Consider the following 19,928-nt stretch of genomic DNA (forward strand, 5'->3'; position numbering starts at 1 on the left):
CCTCACTCTCCAGTCTCTCCAAGTTCCTGTCCTGATTCAAAACCCATCTCAGTCCCTGCCTCCTGAGGGAAGCGCTCCCCGGCTGCCTCAGCGGCCGTGACCACTTTCCTCTGAAGTCCCCTGTCACTTAGGATTTGTGTCACATGCCACACACAGCCTTCGGTTGTCTACAAATTGGGTAATCTGCTTCCCTGGGACCAGGCACTCTGTTGCATATTATGCTTCCGTGTAACCCACCAACCTATCACCTACCACCATCCATTGCCCATCTGATACGCTCAACAAGTATTTTGGGGCTGACTTGCATTCTACTGCATTTCAACATTTCAGGCGATCTTGGTGAGAGAGTGGAAAGAATGTCTGATCCAAATTAGTGCTTTTAATGTTCATGAGGGATTGTGGTTATAGAGGTATGTGTGGTGGGAATGGGGTGGAAATGGCTGCAGGAAGAATGGCCAAGAAATGCCAGTTAGGCTATCTTCCAGGAATGTAGGTGTGATGCACCTAACCCAGCCCTCACTTGGCCCATCTCTGCACTGAACATCTTCAAAGACACAGCAGTTCAATGGAGTGGTGGGCAGGGGAGGGTGGTTAATTAATTAAGAACACTTCGAATATTTACTGCAGCCTCTGTTTTTTGTTTTTGTTAATCCTCACCTGAGGATATTTTTCCCATTGCTTTTCAGAGAGAGTGGAAGGAAGAGGAAGGGAGAGGGGAGGGATGAAGGGAGGGAGGGAGGAAGGGAGAGTAAGAGGAAGGGAGGGAGGGAGAGAGAGAGAGAGAGAGAGAGAGAGAGAGAGAGAAACATCAATGTGAGAGAGACACTTCAACTGGTTGCCTCCTGCACGCACCCCAACTGGGAGGCGAGGAGCAAACCCACAACCCAGGTGCATGCCCTTGACCAGGAATCAAACCCATGACCCTTGGGTCCATGGGCTGACGCTCTAACCCAGTGATGGCGAATCTATGACACGCGTGTCAGAGGTGACACGTGAACTCATTTTTTTGGTTGATTTTTCTTTGTTAAATGGCATTTAAATATATAAAATAAATATCAAAAATATAAATCTTTGTTTTACTATGGTTGCAAATATCAAAAAATTTCTATATGTGACACGGCACCAGAGTTAAGTTAGGGTTTTTCAAAATGCTGACACGCCGAGCTCAAAAGGTTCGCCATCACTGCTCTAACCACTGAACAACCAGCTAGGGTTTTACTGCAATCTCTTAAGGAAACTAGAATGTGGCAAATCTGAGATGCTGATATATCAGCTAGGCCTTGAGGGATGGAGAAAAATGGGAGAGGTGTTCCAGGCGAAGAGACTAGCTATGATGGATGCAGAGGGACACAGTGCCTCCTAGGTCCTCAGAATGGCCAGTGAGTATGGGATGAAGTAAAGGCTGGCAGTGATTAAAGAGAGACCAGAAAGGAAGACAAGAGCCAGCCAGTATATGCAAGGTCTGGAACATAGACGAGGGAGGTAGCCTCCAGGTGGCACCACCCAAAGCTCAGGATGGAGAAGTGGTGTGATGGGATCACTCTGGCAACTTACAAAGGGTGGGAGGGAGACCAGTTGGCACAACAGCAGGCCCTGGGAGAGACATCTGGGCCAGAGAGAGGCCGAGGATGAGGGCTGGTACATCTGAGCCCTGTGCCCTGTGTGCTATGTTCTCAGGCCTGGGGCCAGCGTTGGAGGGGCTCCCACACACCTTACGCAAGAGACCCTTCCAGCGGTCCTGTCCTGCCTGGCTGGTCACCCCCAGACCCAGCCCAGCCACTCAATACTGTTCCCCCAGCATTTGAGCTGAGGTCAGAATCCCCCCAGCTGTTGGCAGGGCCACCCTCCGCTGCCTTCACCCACAGGGCGACATTTCCCATTTATGTCCAAGCCAAAGGGTATTTATAGCCACCACCAAATAGGAAGAACAAACAAAAAAGAAGCAAAGTTTTAGACTCAAACAACATGAAATATATTTCAATAAAAATTTTTTAACCGAGCAATGTCAATTTTTACCAAAAGATTTTAGGAGTCTGGGCTGCTTGGGTTTACCAGGAAGCTGATGCTGAGATGGAGATAGGAATGTAGGATGACTTATGGGGGAAGGGGGTAACACCTGGGAAAGAGGAGGACGAGAATAGACTTGTACCACCATCTGTTTCAATCATTGGCCAAGGCCACCTCAACAAGAGCATAAAAGCCCTGGCCGGTGTTTCTCAGTGGTTAGAATGCCGGCCCGAGCACCAAAGGCTTGCAGGTTTGATTCCCTGTCAAGGGCATGTACCTCCGTTGCAAGTCCATGTCTCTCTCACATCAATGTTTCTCTCTCTCTCTCTCTCTCCCCCTCCCTCCTTCCCTTCCACTCTCTCGGAAAAGCAATGGGAAAAATATTCTCAGGTGAGGATTTAAAAAAAAAAAAAAAAGCGTAAATGTGGTTCCAAAGCTGAGTGGACCCTCCAGGAGCCAACAGCTGTAGACTACCAGCTGACCACAGCCTTGCAGCTGGACAGTCCTTTCTTGGAGAGAAATCTTTGTGTCTTCCATGGAGCCCTTCCTCCTCCAGCCTCAGCTTGAGTGGGCCACACCTGGTGTGCTTGAATCCTAAGGAGTCCCCTGCACTTTCTCCATCACCTTCCTTCCCTCCTGCCTCACTCGGCAGAAGGTATCTCTCTCCAGAATCTGTTCTGAGTTCTCCCTCCCTCCACTTCCCAACCCTGAAGCCTTTTCCTTCACTTACCTCCTCACAATACTATGTCCCAAACTCGCCACAAGCAAAATTAGAATATGGATGACTACCTGGGAAAAGATCTGTGTAACTTGAATCACTAAGGACTCATCTTCCTAAGATATAAAAAGCTCAACACAAATCACAGATATAACCAAAGAGAAAAGTGAGCAAAAGATATAAATGAGTGGGCTATGGACAAGGAAATAAGATGGCCCTTAGATGAAAGATGCTCAACCTGACTCATAGTTTAAAAAAACCCAAGTTAAAACGACACAGAGATATCATGTTCACCTATCAGATTGGCAAAGATCAAAAAGTTTGACTCAGCGCAGCGTTGGCGGGGAATCAAGCACACTCACACGCTGCTGGTGGGAACGGCAACTGGGAAAGCTTGTATGGAGGACAATTTGGCAATGTCCCTCTAAGTTACAAATTCCCTCGATCTTCAAAAGGCGATAGAATGCAATGGTTAAGAGAATGGACTGGAGCCAGAGCACCTTGGTCGGAACCTCAGCTGTCCAAGTCATCTAACGTCTCCCTGCCTCAGTTTTTCTCATCTGTAAAATGGGATGATAATAGTACCCACCTCTGGAGAATCCTGTAAGGATTAAAATACATTAATTATTGTAAAGCACTTACCACGCTGCCCAGCCCTTAGTAAATGCCATGCAAATGTTAACTATCATCATTATTAATTGACCCAGCAATTCCACTGCTAGGAATTTACCCTACGGGTATGTTTGCACATGTGTTAAATGAGTTTACAATGTTATTCATTACAGCATTGATGCAACAGGGGAGAAAACTGGAAATAATCCAAATGTCCATAAACAGGCTAAATTCATTGTGATGCCTGTACCTAATAGAATGACACACACACACACACAAAAGCTCTTTAGTACTGATCCAATGTGTACAGAATACTACCATAAGTTTTAAATAAGGAGTAGTATAAACACAAGTCCACATTCCCTTATCCACAGTTACGAAATTGAAAAATCTCTAAAAGAACAGAAGTTTAAAAAAAAAAAAATTTTTTTTTTTTTTTTTTGGCCCAAACAACATTTGGTAGCAAAACCTGAATTTAACCGAACTGACTTCAGGCTGATTACAGCTTTATTTACCCTAAATAATTGTGCAGAAATATTAGCGTGTGTTATCACAGTCCCTGCTGAGGTGTGACATATACACACACTGCCTTTGTTGTTTCAGGAGTAGAGGGTGCTGTCTCATCACAGGGCTTTCCAGGTAAGAAAGATAAAGAAAGATAAAGTTTGTGCACAAAAAAGGCAGCAGTGGTTCAATACAGCCTCTGCTGCAGAGGGCGGGCCCCACCCCCATGTGCTCGTCCGCCTGTCACAATCACCCAGCAACAGCCACCTGCGGAATGGAAGTTCCCCCGCGGCCCTACCTTTGTACACACGTTGAATTCCGAATTCCCAAACACACCTGCCCCCAAAGGTTCCCGATAAGGAACTGTGGGCCTTTATCTGCCTTTTTTGTTTGTGTTTTCCCATTAAAACACCCCTTTAAGGAAACTGGCTCCCGTAGCCTCTAATGGAAGAAGCTGCCTGGCTGTGTGACAGGAACGTGAGAAACCATCTCACTGTATTTGAATCCAAGAACTTTGAAGAGTCTATGGATGTCTTACTCATTCTGGAAAAAAAATAAGTACCCCTGAGGACCTGCTCAGCCCAGCTGTCGGGTCGTGTTCAAGCCTGAATGCCCGCTCATGGGCATCTCCGTGCCAGGCAGCCTGGGAACTTCAACCTGGGAACCAGGGCTCCAGGGTGGGGGCCGGTAGGACCGGAGCCTCATCACTGACTCACGTGCTGCCCTGGGCACGGTGGCGAGGCCTCCTCCCTAGAAGAGTGGAGATAATGAGAGTGACTAAGTGGCGAGCACTCTGATGGGCCGATTGGTGGGGAAGCCAGGTTTCCTCAGCAGCACCGTCTGCACACCTTTCCCCTCTGGGAGGGCGAGAGCCACGCTCCACAGGCCTCCTCGGCTCCGCTCCCAACAGAGACCCGGTGGGAGGATGCATCTGTGAGCATAGGGCCTGCAGATTGAGGGGTGGAGAGCAGGGTTCCGGAAACCAAACCCACTGAGCCCCGCCCACCAGGCTCATCTAGCTTTCCTTATTCATCATTAAGGAAAATTTATCACTAGTAAAGTTCTATTTCATTCTTTTTAATGACTGTATAGCATTCCTACATATGGATGTACCATAACGTGCACAGCCATTTACCTGTGACTGGACATTCAATTCTAATTTTTGGACACTATGGAAACGCCACAAAAATTATCATTATTTGGAACAAATATTTGAGAACAGATGATAAGGAATGGATTGGTGGTCCAAATATACTTATACATATGTAATGTGTATGTTATACTTAATTTTACATAATAATTTTAATTGATGTTGCCAGATTGGTTTTTAAAGACTATGAAATGTACATTTTTATAAACAATGTAGTATATGAATATCCCTTTCTCTGTGTGTCCACTAGCAATAGGTATTACCAATCCTTTTCATTTTTTTCACTAACTTCTAGTGATTTTTTTCATATTTTTTGGCTCTTTGAAACTGCTCTTCCATAAGTCGCCGATATTTCTATTGGTTAAATAATCTTTTTCCTGTCAATTTGTAAAAGTTTTTTCCACCTTTTGTTCAGATTTATAAATACAGTTTCCAAATCTCTTGATTTGTTGTCATTGTGTTATCTTTTGCCACAAAAATTTTAAAAGTTTGCCCTGGCCAGGTGGCTCAGTTGGTTGGAGCATCAACCTGTTCACCAAAAAGTCTTGGGTTTGATTCCTGATGAGGACACATACTTAGATTTCGGGTTCAGTCCCAGGTCAGGGCAGGGCAGGTATAGGAGGCAACCCATAGATGTTTGTCTCTCACATCGATGTTTCTCTCTCTCTCACTCTCTTCTTGCTCTCTCTCTAAAATCAATTTTTAAAAACAACAGCATATCCTCGGATGATGATAAAATATAAAATAAGAAGTTTAAAAGTTTAATCTAGTCAAATATGTTCATTTTTTCTTTCATTGCTTCTGGGTATTTGTTAAAGCTTTGCCCCACCTCAAGTCTTCATGGCCCAAGAAGGCTGCCAGTGCTCTAGCCATCACATCTGTATTACTGGCAGCAGGATGAAGAAATGGACAAGAAGAGCGCCCCACCTCCCTTGAAAGAAACTTAAATAGAAATTTCCACATGAGAATTCTACTGACATGTCTTTGGTCATAACTCAGTTCCACAGCCAGAGCTAGCTGCAAGGAAAATACTACCACGGCTGCCTTTGGGATATGCAATCTGCCACACCGATGCGTAGAACCGAGGCCACGCTTGCTTTGTGGCATTCAGTAGACAAGCAGAGACCACATACTGCTGAGGGCAACTGGAACCTGGAAACCCATCTCTTAGGAGAGAAAAGGCCTCTATTTTGTCCCCCACAGGCATTACGCTTAAGACCATAGCCTACTAAGTCACAGAGAGGGCACTCAGGAGGGTCTCAGCTCTGAGGCTGTGGAATGCAAGCACAGCCCAGAGTAGCCACAGGTCCAGGGGTGGCACCTCCGCCTTGGGTCCCTCTCCTGGCGTCTTCCCCATGGAGGGGCAAAGGTTTGTGGCTGGGTGGGAATAGTTAAGCCTGCTGGCATGCAGGGCTGATGGCTTCTGAACTCTGGGAAGAACCACCAGGCATTTCCAGGCAGGTGGAGGCTTTAGGGGATGATTCATGCCAGTCTGCGGAGTGTGTCTGCGTCAGAGAGAAAAACACAACATTGCAAATACTTTCTCAGTCACTCAGAAGCCCGCTCGTCATTCACCGAGGGCCCAAAGAGAGGCCAGCCACATCTGTCCAGGTATTTCTTGCAGGTTTTCTTCTGACAGTTCTGCTCTCGGGTGAGAAAAGCACCAAATGGAAGAGGTAGGTCAAGGGAGGACAGCTGGCCATGAAGAAGAGAGACCTCGAAGGTTCATCTTGGAAGAAGCTGGAAGCAAAAGCCAGCATGCCATGCTCTGGGCGATGTGGATCCCAGCAGGATGGCCTGCAGGCACAGGCCCATCCCACCAGGCCCAGATGGCTACTCTTTTTTTTTCTTCTTTAGTCCGTGGGTCTGTTTATTGATTTTAGGGAGAGAAAGTGTGAAAGAGAAAAAGAGAGAGAGAAACATCAATGTGAGAGATAAACATCAATCGGTTGCCTCCCAAACATGTCCCAACCTTGGATCAAACCCACAATTTAGGTATTTGCCCTGACCGACTGGGAATCAAACCCACAACCTTTTAGTGTCCGGGCCAGTCCTCCAACCAGCTGGCAACTCTTCTCCGAGCGCCTCCACCTCGCTGAGCCTTGGCTTCTCCTTTCTAAAGGGGGGTGGCCATCCTGGCCCTGCCTCCTGGCCAGTGTGAGAAGGGTTGCTCTGGACAGTCCTCCGGGCTCTCATAGGTCAGAAAGCTCATGGTCAGCTCTGCCGCGGACGAGTGTGCTCTGCTACGCTTCTCTTGTGTGTGTGTGTGTGTGTGTGTGTGTTTAAAATAACTTTAATAAAATTATATAAGCATTACATGTTCACTGTTAAAATAATCAGGAAACACAAACAAGAAAAAGGCAATACGAGAGAGAAAAGAGCTTTTACATCTCTGCATATGCTCTTACAGTTTCTAATACCCAAATATATTTTCAATAGGAACTTACTTTATGTATGGTTGTGTCCTCTCGTTTTTCACTCAAATATATGCCATGAGTTTCTTTCTGTCAACAAGCAAATGTCCACGACGTATTGTAATGCTTCTATGGTCACATTCTCTCAAAGCCGTATTCAGTTCTGAACATAGGACCAGTATTACTCATTTTTCCTTTGCCGCAGGTCCCGATAGGCCTCGCATAGAACTGCTACTGATCCTGTCTTTATTTAAAATTTTGCTGTTTTGTTCACCATGGGTTGATTTTTATTTGCTAAAATGTTACTTATCTTGATTACAGAATTTCTTGGTACCCCTTATGGTCTTCATCCTAGGCAAGTACCTCACTTGCTTTCACCCTCGTCCCAGTCCTGAGTCATGCGAGTAGTTCATACGTTCTGTGTCTAACTGTTAGGATCCTAAGGTTGTTTCCATTTTTTTCCAGTTTATTTGTCTCTGGATTTCCAGCACCGTGCCCAACACCTGGTATGTACTTGATCAACATTTATCAAATAAGTGCAGGAACGAACGAATGAATGAATCGGTGAAATAAAGAAACACTACGATGATCGTTCTTGTGGGCAGTGGGTGTCAGGAGAGAAGGGCAAGAGGCGGGAGCCACATTGTCCAGGAAAGCAACTACCCCCTTCTGCCACACAGAGCTCAGGAAAGGGGGCAGCCCAGGCAGGCGGGCACGGGCAGCTTTCTGGTGGCCTGGGTGTCCTCTCAGTGCACGCACCGCACAGGCCCACCTGACGGTCCCTTTGGAGGTTCCACCACTTCCTAACGGAGCCATCATTACTCTAGCCTGGCCCTGGCCCTGGCCCAGGCAGCTGAAACCAAAACATTGCCACGTCCCCACGGTGGGACTAGGACAGCTCATGCAGAGGCGCACACGCCCAGCCCCGAGAGCCTCCCTCACACAGGCTGACTCAGGAGCTGCTTGGACACTGGGCTGCAGGCTCATGGGCCGGGGCTTTAGGCCTGGGCCCCAGTGTGCAGCTGCCTCTCTCCACGGCAACAGCAACAGGGATTTTCCCAGCCCAGCCAATGTGTGGAATTTTAACATAACAAAGCCGGAATCCAAGAGAGGAAATTCTAAGAACATGAAATAAGTCAGAGGAGCAGAGGGGGGGGGGGGGTGTTTATTTTCCATCCACTGCCTGGTCTCCTCCCTCCCCCTCCAACCTCCACCCCAAAGGGGAGGGTGGGGGGAAGGGGTCCGGATTCAGTTGTCAGCACCACAAATCTAAAGGAAACCCATCTTCCTGTGTTTGCCAAGGAACAATGCTGGAGAGGACATCCAAGGCCTGCACTTTTCCTCTGCACAGAAGAATTTAGGTCCAGTGCATTCCTGGGAGGGGGGCCGGACAAGGAATGCCTGGATGTAAACAGTCCTGTCCCTTCACTCAGGATCATTCGGGACACACAGGTGGGGACATGTAGGACACCTGGTGGCCTTCTGTGATCAGATCCACACTCCCCACACCAGGTAAGGATCTGACTGTGGACTTGGAGCCATGGTCCCACCTTGCATCCAAGCAGCTAAAACATTTGGTCCCATCTGCTGCCTCAGTGTCTATCTCCCATCACTGTTTTCTCCTCTCCCTTCCTCAGCTCTTATCAGCTTCTATCACTCCTTTCCTGGACGATGGCCCAATTCCAGCCTTCCTGGCCCTGACCCTCCCTGCTTCATTCATTCAGGACCTTACGATAGCCAATCACACCACTTTCATCTCCAGCATGCTCCCCTCCTCAACCAGGGAGGGACAAAACAACAGGAAGTTCCATGATTGTGTCCACCTCCTCCCCCAAGCACCCCCTCAGGGATGTAGAACTGGACAGCTGCCCTTTTCAGGGGTAGAAATGGCTCCTTTAAGGGGGAAGATAAAGAGTCCGAGAATCGCCCTAGCTGGTTCTCTCTCATCATTGATGTTTCTCTCTCCCCCCCTTCTTTCCTCTCTGAAACCAATTAAAAAAATATTTTTTTTTTAAAAAAAGAGTCTGAAAATCAGGCCAAGTGTTGAGACCAGTCAGTGTTTACTGAGCACCTGTTAGGTACCAGGCGCCATGCCCAATGCTATGGGCCTTACCTCTCAGTCTACACAGTCTCCAAAGCATTATGCCGGGTCCCGATCCTTCCTCCTTACCCTCCTCACAGGCCCACTCCTGTGCCTCCTGCAGAATGGGCTTCATAATCGACCAAGATCATGGAATCGACTGAGGTGGGCACCATGATCCCTGCTGTGATGCAGCTGGCCACCTGGCAGGTGTGTTTGGGGGGGGGGGGGGGCAGGGGCGGAAGAGGGGCAAGCCCAGGCTTTGCTTGGGGGCACTCGGACCACATGCTCTTCCCTCAGTCTCCACACACAAGGTTCCCTCAGTGTCTAGAAAACTCTTCCCCCATCTTTTGGGCTAACTTCCTAAGTGGCCTTTCAGATCCTTTTGCAGCTTCCCCGGAAAATCCCTCCTAGATGCCCCCCACCCCACCCCACCCCTACTCAGAGGGGTTCCTCTGAGTCCCCAACACCATGCCTGGGCTGTCTCTAGGTGTCTCAGGACAGTCTCTAGAAGGTCAACTCCTCAAGGCCAGGGCATGCCTTGTTCACCTCTGTGCTCCCAGGATTGAGCTCAGGGACTGGCACAGAAGCTCGGCCAGTATTTGTCGAATGAACGGAATGCTTACTCCTGGGTTTTCAGTCACTCCCTGGCTGGTCAGAAAGCACCTAATCCCAAGCTGGATTGCCCGCTCTTCCTTTCTCTCCAGGCCTTGCCATCCACGATATGCCCTGAAGGTGGGCACATCTCAGGGTCTGATCTCCGTGCCCCTTGAAGCTGCTGGTGGAGAGCGTGGATCCTGTCTCCCCTCCCAGCTCCTGGCCGGCCTTCTTGGGGCCTCAGTAGAACTGCTTTTGGTTACCCTCCTTTTCTAAACCACACCTGTTCTCAAGGTGCCCCTGCCCGGGCCCTGGTCCTGAGGCCCCGCTGGCCTGCCTGCCCTCAGGGCTGTGACCTCCACCCGGAGGCTCTGCGGGCTGTGTGTGTGTGTGTGTGTGTGTGTGTGTGTGTGTGTGTGTGTTGGGGGAGGCGGGGGGGAGGGGGGGGAGCAGAGGGGACCAGCCCTGGCCGCTGTCCGGCGTTCTCTGGCGGGAGGGACCGAACTCGTGCGTTCAGGGCGCGCAGTGAACACCCTGTTCACATTCCTGCGCCGCCGGAATGTGAACAGGGGACGAGCCAAAGGCCACATTCCTCGGGACCCGCGGGAGCTCAGCCTGGGCCCGGCCCGGCCCGCCCTCCAGGAGGCAGGTCCCGAGCCCGGGAGGGCGCCCCCTGGCGGCGCGGGAGGCCAGGCGCCCTCCAGCCTCATCCTCCACCCTTCACCCTCCACCCTCCACTGCGCTCCCACTGTCGGCCCTCCTCGCCTCCTCCCTGGCTCTCCACGCCCTCACCCAGCCCGCCTTTTGGATCCCCAAATCCCCTTGTTCCTTTTCCCGGAAGCTTCCGGGCACTGTATTAGGACTCCTTTTGTTGCTTCCATCTCAGCAACCCCACTCCACTGTTGTCTTTGTTTTTTGTTGTTCGATGCCAATCAAATCAGGTAAAAACCAACTGCCTCCAGACCCCTGACAGTAAAAATCCCAGCCCCAGAGTGACTCCCTCTACCGGCTTCCCATCAGGTACCGGGAGCCGACCCTGGCCTTCTCTGGGCTCCTGCGCCACTGGGCCTGCTCCCAGGCGGATCCCTCTGCAGGAATCTCCCCCCCTTGAGTGTCATCTCCTCCCCACAGGCACCTTCAGGGTCAGGGACCTGGATGCAGGCGCCTCAGGCCTCACCCTGCTCCACCTGGGTGACTCCCCCTGCTCCACTGAGGGCTTAGGGGAAGGAAATATGGCCCATCCCAGTCCCTGTGACTCTAGGTTGAAAATTGAGAAAATGGGCCAAGTCGGCCTGTTCCTTGGTCCCCACTGGAAAAACCACCATTGCCCCATAGCAAGGATCACAGCTACTGACGGGACTTGAGGTGTCAAGAAAGTTGAAAGCCGCCGGGCCACTGTGGTTTAGTTGGTTGAGTGTCCTCCCATGCACCGAAGAGGTTGCAGGTTTAATTCCCAGTCAGGGCACATGTCCGGGTTTCTGCCTGGTTTCATGTCTCTCTCTCTCTCTCTCTCTCTCTCTCTCTCTCTCTCTCTCTCTCTTCCTTCCTCTCTTTCTAAAAATCAATAAAAACATATTTTTAAAAAAGAAGGAGAAGAAAGAAAGTTGAAAGCCACAGGGCTGAGGTTTTCCATGATGGTGTAGAAACTCCTCATATTGCATGCACACACACAACTGCACCAACGTCAAAACACCACTGAAGCAAAAAATACTCTTACCCTGTGGACAAACAAAGGGGTTCTATGGAAAATAACCTCACAGGGTGCTCTGACTCAGAATTCCTAACTGGGCAGGTCATGGTGGTAGTCACACCCCAGGCATACAAATTCTTTAGTAAAAGTTTGTATCATTGCTTTAAGCAAGCACTGTCCATTGTGTTTGTGCACCTAGGCTAACACCCTTTGAAATTAAGTCATAACCACCCTTGAGAGAGCACATAATTTTGACTATCCTGTAATCCAATCCCCGCCTTGCTTTCTCCACCCTCGAGTAATCTTCCATTCCTTCCCCCCTTAATCTCAAGTGCATAAAAGAAACTGTAAAGGAAGCAGAAAAGATTCATAAATGCAAAGAATAGACTGATGGTTGCCAGAGGGGAGGGAGGTTGGAGGGCTGGGTGACAAAGGTGCAGGGATTAAGAAATGCAAACTGATCGTCACAAAATATGTCACAGAGATGTAAAAGACAGCCTAGGGAATATAGCCAATAATCTGGTAATGACTGTGCCTGGTGCCAGGTGGGTACTTGAATTATTGGGTGGAATCACTTGGTAAATGTGTATAATTGTCTAACCGCTATGCTGTACACATGAAACTAATATAAAATAATACTGAATGTCAACTATAATTGAAAAATTAAGTTTAAAGACAAAACACTGCAAAATTGCCGTTCTCCGGAGCATTGGAGAAATTGTTCCGCGCGCAGCATATGTTGTCAGTTTTGGCTCAAACTCATAAAAATTCTCTACAGGTTTGGACATTTCTTATGTTGACAGCCCCTAACAGGACTGGGCTGTTCCTGTTTCAGTCACTTCCCACCCTGTAGGGACCTGCAGGAGGGGAGTGTGTACTGTTTCCTGGCTGCCCCATGAGGGGACAGGCAGCTTGTCTCCCCAGATACCTGGTCACCAGGAATGTGGGACAGTGCTGGGAAGGCCTGGACTTCCACCCATTTTCTGAGCTTGTTGCCATGTGTCAGTCTTAGTGGGAAAGAAGCTGCAGCCTAACATTGTTTGCATACAGGAATTTGCATGTTTATCAGCCCACAGCAGTTAAGGACTCGCCCTGTGGTTACAGTGACACCTGGGAAGCCAATAACGAAACAAGGCATGCCTGGAACTTGCATTGCTCACCATCAGGAAGGGCTGTGAATGCTGCCAGGAAAGGTGGGAAAGCAGAAGCCAGACTCTCATTGGCCACGTACCTTACGTACCTTCTTGGCTGCAGGAAGAGGTGAGGAGTCGGGAGAGCTGGCTCGGAGGTGGGGTTTGATAGCTGGTTCGCCTTGCTTGCTGGATTTCTCAGCCTCTAGGAGGAAGAAAACACAGCGGTCCCTCCTGCCTGGCAGGGTGCACATCTGGAGGTGGGCCCAGAGTGACAAGGTGGCAAGAGGCCATGCGGCCCTGGTTTGAGGTTGCAACCCTGACGCCAGGTTTGCCTCCTCCCCGTGACACAGAAAATGGACATTCTAGATGTTTCTCACCGCCCTGACATTCCTCAAATGGCTGCCAGGGCTCTGCCTCAGCGGGGTACCAGGGCGCTTGAGGTGATAATGACTTAAGTTAGACACAAGAGTGATGAGCCTGTCCATTTTCCAAACGTTTACTGAACCCAGGCCCTACCTCCAAGAGACTTCCTGTCCAGGGAGGCAGACACCCAACCGGGGCCGTATAAGGCAGAGTGATAAGTGACAAGATAGAGGCAGGCCCAGAGACCCTGGGAGCACTGGGGAGTGGTGCCTGCCCAGCCTGGGACGGCGTGTGGGCACAATGGCTCCTGTGGAAGGGGCTGTTCTCCAGCGAAGCCCTGAGAGAGTTGTGACTGACCAGGGGGTCGGGGGCAGGAGACGGAGCTCTGATTCCTGCCTGCGCTCTTTAGTGTCTGAGGCCAACATGCCATTGTGCTGATCTTTTGCTACAGGATCTCTGTGGATTTTGTTGGTCATGTGGCTGGATGGGCTAGCCTTTAAGTTGAGTTGTAAAGTCATTCTCTGAAGATGAGTGGGATTCTGATTCCTACTGGGCCCAGGTGGGATCTGGTTTCAGGGATGAATTTGCCCCAGAAATTCACCTCCTTCCCCTGGAGTTACTTCAGGCCAGGATCCTCTTCATTGATGTGTGGAGCCTCATCTCACAACCCTGAGTGTCCAGTTGTGTGCGGGAGGACTGGGCAGGGAGGCTCAGGTCCCACCTGCTGCTAACACTCTCACACACTTAGGTGAATGGCTGCCCCTCTCCCCCCAACCCCCCACTGAGCCCCTCAGTCCACCCTTGTGCTTCAAATCAATAGAAGGCTGCCAGGCCTTACTTTTCCCATGTTAAAAAAAAATAAATTGAGGTAAGAAACTCTTTAAAAAAAACTATAGTTTTTAAAAGTATCATTATACAAAGTAATGTTTCTTAAAATTCTGAGTGTGCTTCAGAATGACCAGTTGGTAGGGGAAAGGTTTGTTTAAAATGCATTTTCCTCGGCCCACTCTGAGTGAGGAGGTTGCAGATGGGGCCCAGGAATCTGCATGTTTAAAGTTATTCTACGGACTCTGATGCCCTCGGTCTTTGGAAGGCACTTTGGCAAGAAGTGACACGGAGGACCTTACGTCTGAACTCAGTAAGTCCACTTAAATGGCCTCTGCCTCTCTCAAGCTTTGGACAAATCCCATGAGATTTTTAAATCTTTTGCACCTAAAAGGAAACACAGGGAAGGGGACTGAGAGGGCAGCCCTGCCTGGGCAGGATGGGAAAGTGTGCAGTAAAGCAGGGTGGACCCCCAGGAGTCCACAAAGTAGACACACTTCAGTGAGCAGGGTAGAAGGCTACACAACAGAAGGCTGCCTCCTCCTCCTCCTCCTCCTCCTCCTCCTCTTTGACAGGAATCAGACACTCATGAAGCAGGCCAAAACCAAACAAAATCACCCAATTTCAAAATTTGGTTCAGGTTTGAAAATCTGAACCAAATCCCAAAGGATCCAAGTGCCAATGTCTGGCACTAACACAGAACCAGCTACAATCTTCACAAACCCAACGCGTAGGCCCTTGGCCCACAGCCAACGCGGAGAAATGTCAGGACAGGGACGCTGGACTGTTGTCGGCCACACCCCCCAGCGATTTCCAAGCTCTTTCGATCGATCGGCACCTCAGCCTGCAAACAGGTCTTTGCTGGCACCCCTGATATACCACAGAGTCGAACTGTCTCACTCACTACTGCCGCTGATATCAAGGCACGGCTATTTTTTTAAAAATATATTTTATTGGTTTTTTACAGAGAGGAAGGGAGAGGGACAGAGAATCAGAAACACTGATGAGAGAAACATCGATCAGCTGCCTCCTGCACACCCCCCACTGGGGATGTGCCCGCAACCAAAGTACATGTCCCTGACCGGAATCGAACCCGGGACCCTTCAGTCCGCAGGGCAGGCCGACGCTCTATCCACTGACCCAAACTGGTCAGGGCGAGGCACGGCTATTTTTGATATTATAGTGTAAGGCCCATCCTCAATGATAATAGATATAATTTTAAATAGTTCTGACAGGTCTGAGTTTGGGAGTCTGATGTCTTGTCAGATCTGTTTTTATGTCAGAATGCAGCTAAGTGTTCACACAGGAGTGGAAGCGACAGCCCGGCCATTTATCTTCTCTGGTTCAAAAGTGCAGGAACTCTAGGTGTTACCTTCAAACTTTGGTTTCTTCGAAGGAACCCTGAAAAGCTACCTGTCCATGCTGTGAGGATTACTTTGGCTAACCTATGTAATAGACTGTGTAAGTCCAGTCCACGAGGGCACGTCACTGCCGGGTGGGCAAGGCTCCCCATTCCCCTCTTAGGACGCCACGCACGCTTGCTGACACAGGGCTGTCGGGCATACAACCCACATGGGAGAGCCAGCACCAATCTGGATACCAAATATTCATGAAGCCACATTCGCATTTTTAGATTAAAAATATAAATACATAAATAAAAGCATGGTGTTTTCTTCCTGTACCTCCAACAGACCATCTTGCACACCCCAATTTGGAGACCACTGACCTAACCGGAGCCTCCACCCCAGGGGCCCACATCTCTGAAAGCCAGCCTTCCTCTCTCAGGAAGGGGACCCAGCAGTTAGCCAAGCCCCTGCATACCAGGCAGGCAGGCCCCTACAACAGGATCAATGCTGACAGCACAGAAAAATCATGGCCCGGTTCAGATTGCTACTGTGGCATCTGCAATTGCCAAGCTCCCCCATACCCCGTCTTGTCAGGTTGGAGGGCACGCAGACTGAATGAAGACTGTGCTGAGGACCTTGGGAAGATGGGGAGGGCCGCATAGGGTTGGAGGACTCCCTTAGGGTCTCTGGTTCAAGCAGGGGCTGCATTCTCAGAGGGCAGCCAGGTTCCTGGGTTGAGCATGGGGAAACAGCGGCCCCTGGTGGCTCAGACACGTCCTGCCTCAGAACCTCAGCACCCCTTCTGCTTTCAGGGTTTCTGCTTTCTTGCTAGGTTGAAAAATAATAGTGCTACAGTGTTAGAACTCTCCTGCAAAGTCCGGTATAGCTTTTCAGCTTGAGGGTGGGCTGCAGCGGGAGAGAAGGACTGGGAACCACCCACCGTAAAAATAAAGCTTCAGTGGAGACATTGTGAGGTCAGACGACAGACTCCTAAAGTTCCAGTCCCGGATTGCCGTGGACTGTTCTCCCCTTTCCAGGCCCCAGCCTTTTCCTGCCTCTCGTCTCTCCCTGACACCCTGGTCCTGCCTTTCCTGGCTCTGCCCTCAAAACTCAAGAAGGAGAGAAACAAAGGAAGGGGCCAATCCGTGGAAAAGGGCTCTTCCAAATTCAAGTCCTTTAAAATTCCTTTGGGAGCGTTTAGAAGGCCTTTGTTAAAGGTACATATCAATCTAAGTAATAACAACAATAATAATCTCCAGGAAAATCATAATGAACATTTTTTATTGATTGATTTTAGAAAGAGAGGAAGGGGGAGATAGAGAAAGAAACAACAATTTGTTGTCCTACTTACTTTTTCATTCATTGGTTGATTCTTGTATGTGCCCTGACCAGGGATAGAACCCACAACCGTGGCATATCAGTATGATGCTCTAACCATCTGTGCTACCTGGCCAGGGCTCATCATGAACTTTTTGACTCAGCCATGAACTACACTCACATATTAATCCCCCACCCCCAAATAACTAATAATTTAACGGGAAATTGGGACATAACTGCGACAGTAGAATGGAGAGAAGGGCAGTGGGGGCATGGAGGTAGTATTAGTGCTAAATCTTCATCTCCCATAAAAGGAAGTCAAAGATAATGCCTAGTATTAAGAATGACAGAAATTCGCAGCAAAAAAAAGAGAAAAAAGCTAAAAAGTTTAATAATGGGTATCAGGAGTAAGACATTGCAGAACAGTGCTATCTGTAAACCGTATAAACCATACTTTATTCACAATGTCACTCTCATGCACTACTTTGATTTTTTTAAAAACCACAGTCATCTGAAAGTGGTGTAAAAGCAAGAGAAATGTCAGAGGCAGTGTTGAGAAACATTTCCGTTAAGGCAGAGGGAAAAGACCACCAGATGGAAGATGTGAGATAAAAACAAAATGACACGAGGACAAATCCAGATGTCTGGATGCAGGGGAACAGCAGAGGCGAGGGGAGAGGGAACCATTGAGGAAGTGACCGGAGGACATTTTCCTGAGGCAAAGAAAGACACGGGTCATTGGGGAAAGATCCCTTGAGGCCAAGAACAGGAAAAAGAAATCCAGATGGCCAATAAACAGAAGAAACAATACCAAGCCATACATCCAGCTGAAGAAATACACATGAAAACACCAATATTTTCATCTACATTGGCAATACTTAGAAAGCTTGAACCTTTATTATCTGTATTATCTTTTTAAAAAGATTTGCTTTTCATAGATAGTATTCACTATATGCTGGTATAAACATTTTTTCCCCTGGGTGGATGGATAACCAATGAGCCAATGTAGATGGGCAGAGGGACTGACTGTAGGTGAGGACAAAAAAGAGTGATACTTTTCATGTTTCACCCTTTGCGTGATATTGTGTAATTTTATGCTTTAAAAGTGTTAATTGGAATAAAATGTTAATTGGGTGGTGACATTATTGCCATCTTTGTTTTCCTCATAATACATTTTGGTATTAAATCAAATAAATGGTCCTGACCGGTTTGGCTCAGTGGCTAGAGCGTTGGCCTGCGGACTGAAGGGTCCCAGGTTTGATTCTGGTCAAGGACATGTACCTTGGTTGCACACACATCCCCAGTAGGGAGTGTGCAGGAGGCAGCTGATCGATGTTTCTCTCTCATCGATGTTTCTAACTTTCTATCCCTCTTCCTCTCCCTTCCTCTCTATAAAAAAATCAATAAAAATATATTTTTTTAAAAAAGCAATGTTTGGTTTTGGTTTTGTGTTATATTAAGGAACCCACTGAGGGCCAATGAGAATGAGTAAAGAAATACCACATTTAAATGCACTTGGGTAAAATTTCAGAAGTTAAAGCATAAAGGGAAAATCATGTAAGTTTACCAAAAGAAAAAGCAGGTTACATATGAAAAAATGAGATTCAGCCTAACAGCAAATTTTGCAGGAAATTCATTTGAATCTAATTCTATCACCAGCCCAATTACCACTCAAAGTGAAGGCAAAATAAAGACATTTTCTGAAATCCAGGGAGTCAGAAAATACACCAATCAAGCACTGCATATGGAGAAATCACTCAAGGAGATGTCCTACCAAAGTCATTCAACAAAGAACAAGAGAGATTTTTTTAAAAATGGAAGCTGAGTGTAAAAATAAATATAAACATAGAAAAAAAATGAATGACACTAGTTTAGACTTTTATGTCTGGAATATGTATTGTCCTTTGACCTACAGATGTTTAGTAAGCAATATAAAGTTATTTTCTTCTTTTATACTACTTGATTCTGCAGCAAATAATATTTACACAAACATGGTAATTATATGTTATAATAATGTTATTTATGTGCAGTTTACTATCTTAGACTCAATCTGCAGACAAAACATGTAATAAACAGAACAGAATGTAAATGGTTTAAACCTTGACAAAGTAAAGGGGAAAACAAAAGTGCTGAAGGCCAGGGAGCTAGAGCCTCTCAATTCCTTTAGCTGCAATTAGTTTTGAAAAGCCACGCCCGGTGCCCCTCTCCTCAGAGAGAGCAGCAGAGGAACCAGGGGGCCTGGGTGTATGGGGACTCCCCCACCCCAACTTCAGTGGGTACAGTAAGAGCCCTCATATACCCGACAACCAGGGGGCATCTTGGGGAGAGGGAGTGAGAGGGACAGAGCTGAGAAAGGCAGTGAGTTTTCCAACTGTGGGAAACCAGCCACACGAGGGAGTTCATCACCAAATGGACGGAATCCTTTGACTGAAAGGAGACCTGCTCAATGTACAAAGACCAGTCTATTGTTAAAAGGCAAGCCCAGGCTTCCCCACTGCACACCACGGTGAGACTGCCAGGGAAGATCCTAATCTTTGCAAGCCTGGATGTGGTGTGCACATTTGCAAGCCTGCTACCCTGGATCCAAGGCACTTTCTGTCTGAAATACCCTCCTTCCTGCTTTCTCTTCCTTCCCTCCATCCCGTAACCCTTGGACACCTGGCTACCTTCTCACCTTTCCACACTCAGCTCAAGTATCTCCTCCCCTAGGAAACCTTCCCTGGATATCTGGGTAAGTGAGGGTCCTACTGCACCCACTGAAGTTGCCAGGGGAGGGGAGTGGCTTATACACCCAGGCCCCCTGGTTCCTCTGCTGCTCTCATCGCAATCTACACCCACCTAATTTCAGGGCAGCACTTTGAGTGACGGCAGGCATAGGTCCACAGGCCAGGAGCCGAGGCCTTCCTGATACTAACTCACTCTCGTTGAGCCCGTTTCTCCATATGGAAAATAGGGGTAATAATAACAGATTCACCGACCTTACAGGATTTTAAAAATTAGATTATGATCCGGTTGGCAAGGCTTAGTGGTTGAGCATCCACCTATGAACCAGGAGATCACGTTTCGATTCCCAATCAGGGCACATGACCGGGTTGCTGGCTCCATCCCCAGTGTGGGTCGTGCAGGAGGCAGCCAATCAATGATTCTCTCTTGTCACTGATGTTTCTATCTC

At 48.3% G+C, this 19,928-nt stretch overlaps 1 long non-coding RNA gene across 2 annotated transcripts; it reads left to right on the plus strand.

The window, feature by feature from the left end:
- Positions 1-782: 782 nt before the first annotated feature.
- LOC132215543 (uncharacterized) lies at positions 783-18,127 on the plus strand. 2 transcript variants are annotated; one of them, XR_009448540.1, is made up of 4 exons: positions 783-8,917; positions 9,587-9,695; positions 12,877-14,406; positions 15,785-18,127. It is a non-coding gene; the product is annotated as an uncharacterized LOC132215543 (long non-coding RNA). The 2 variants fall into 2 exon arrangements; XR_009448539.1 differs by having other exon boundaries at positions 783-9,695.
- Positions 18,128-19,928: the final 1,801 nt, after the last annotated feature.

The sequence above is a fragment of the Myotis daubentonii genome, chromosome 14 (assembly GCF_963259705.1).
Source record: "Myotis daubentonii chromosome 14, mMyoDau2.1, whole genome shotgun sequence".
Taxonomy (NCBI): domain Eukaryota; kingdom Metazoa; phylum Chordata; class Mammalia; order Chiroptera; family Vespertilionidae; genus Myotis; species Myotis daubentonii.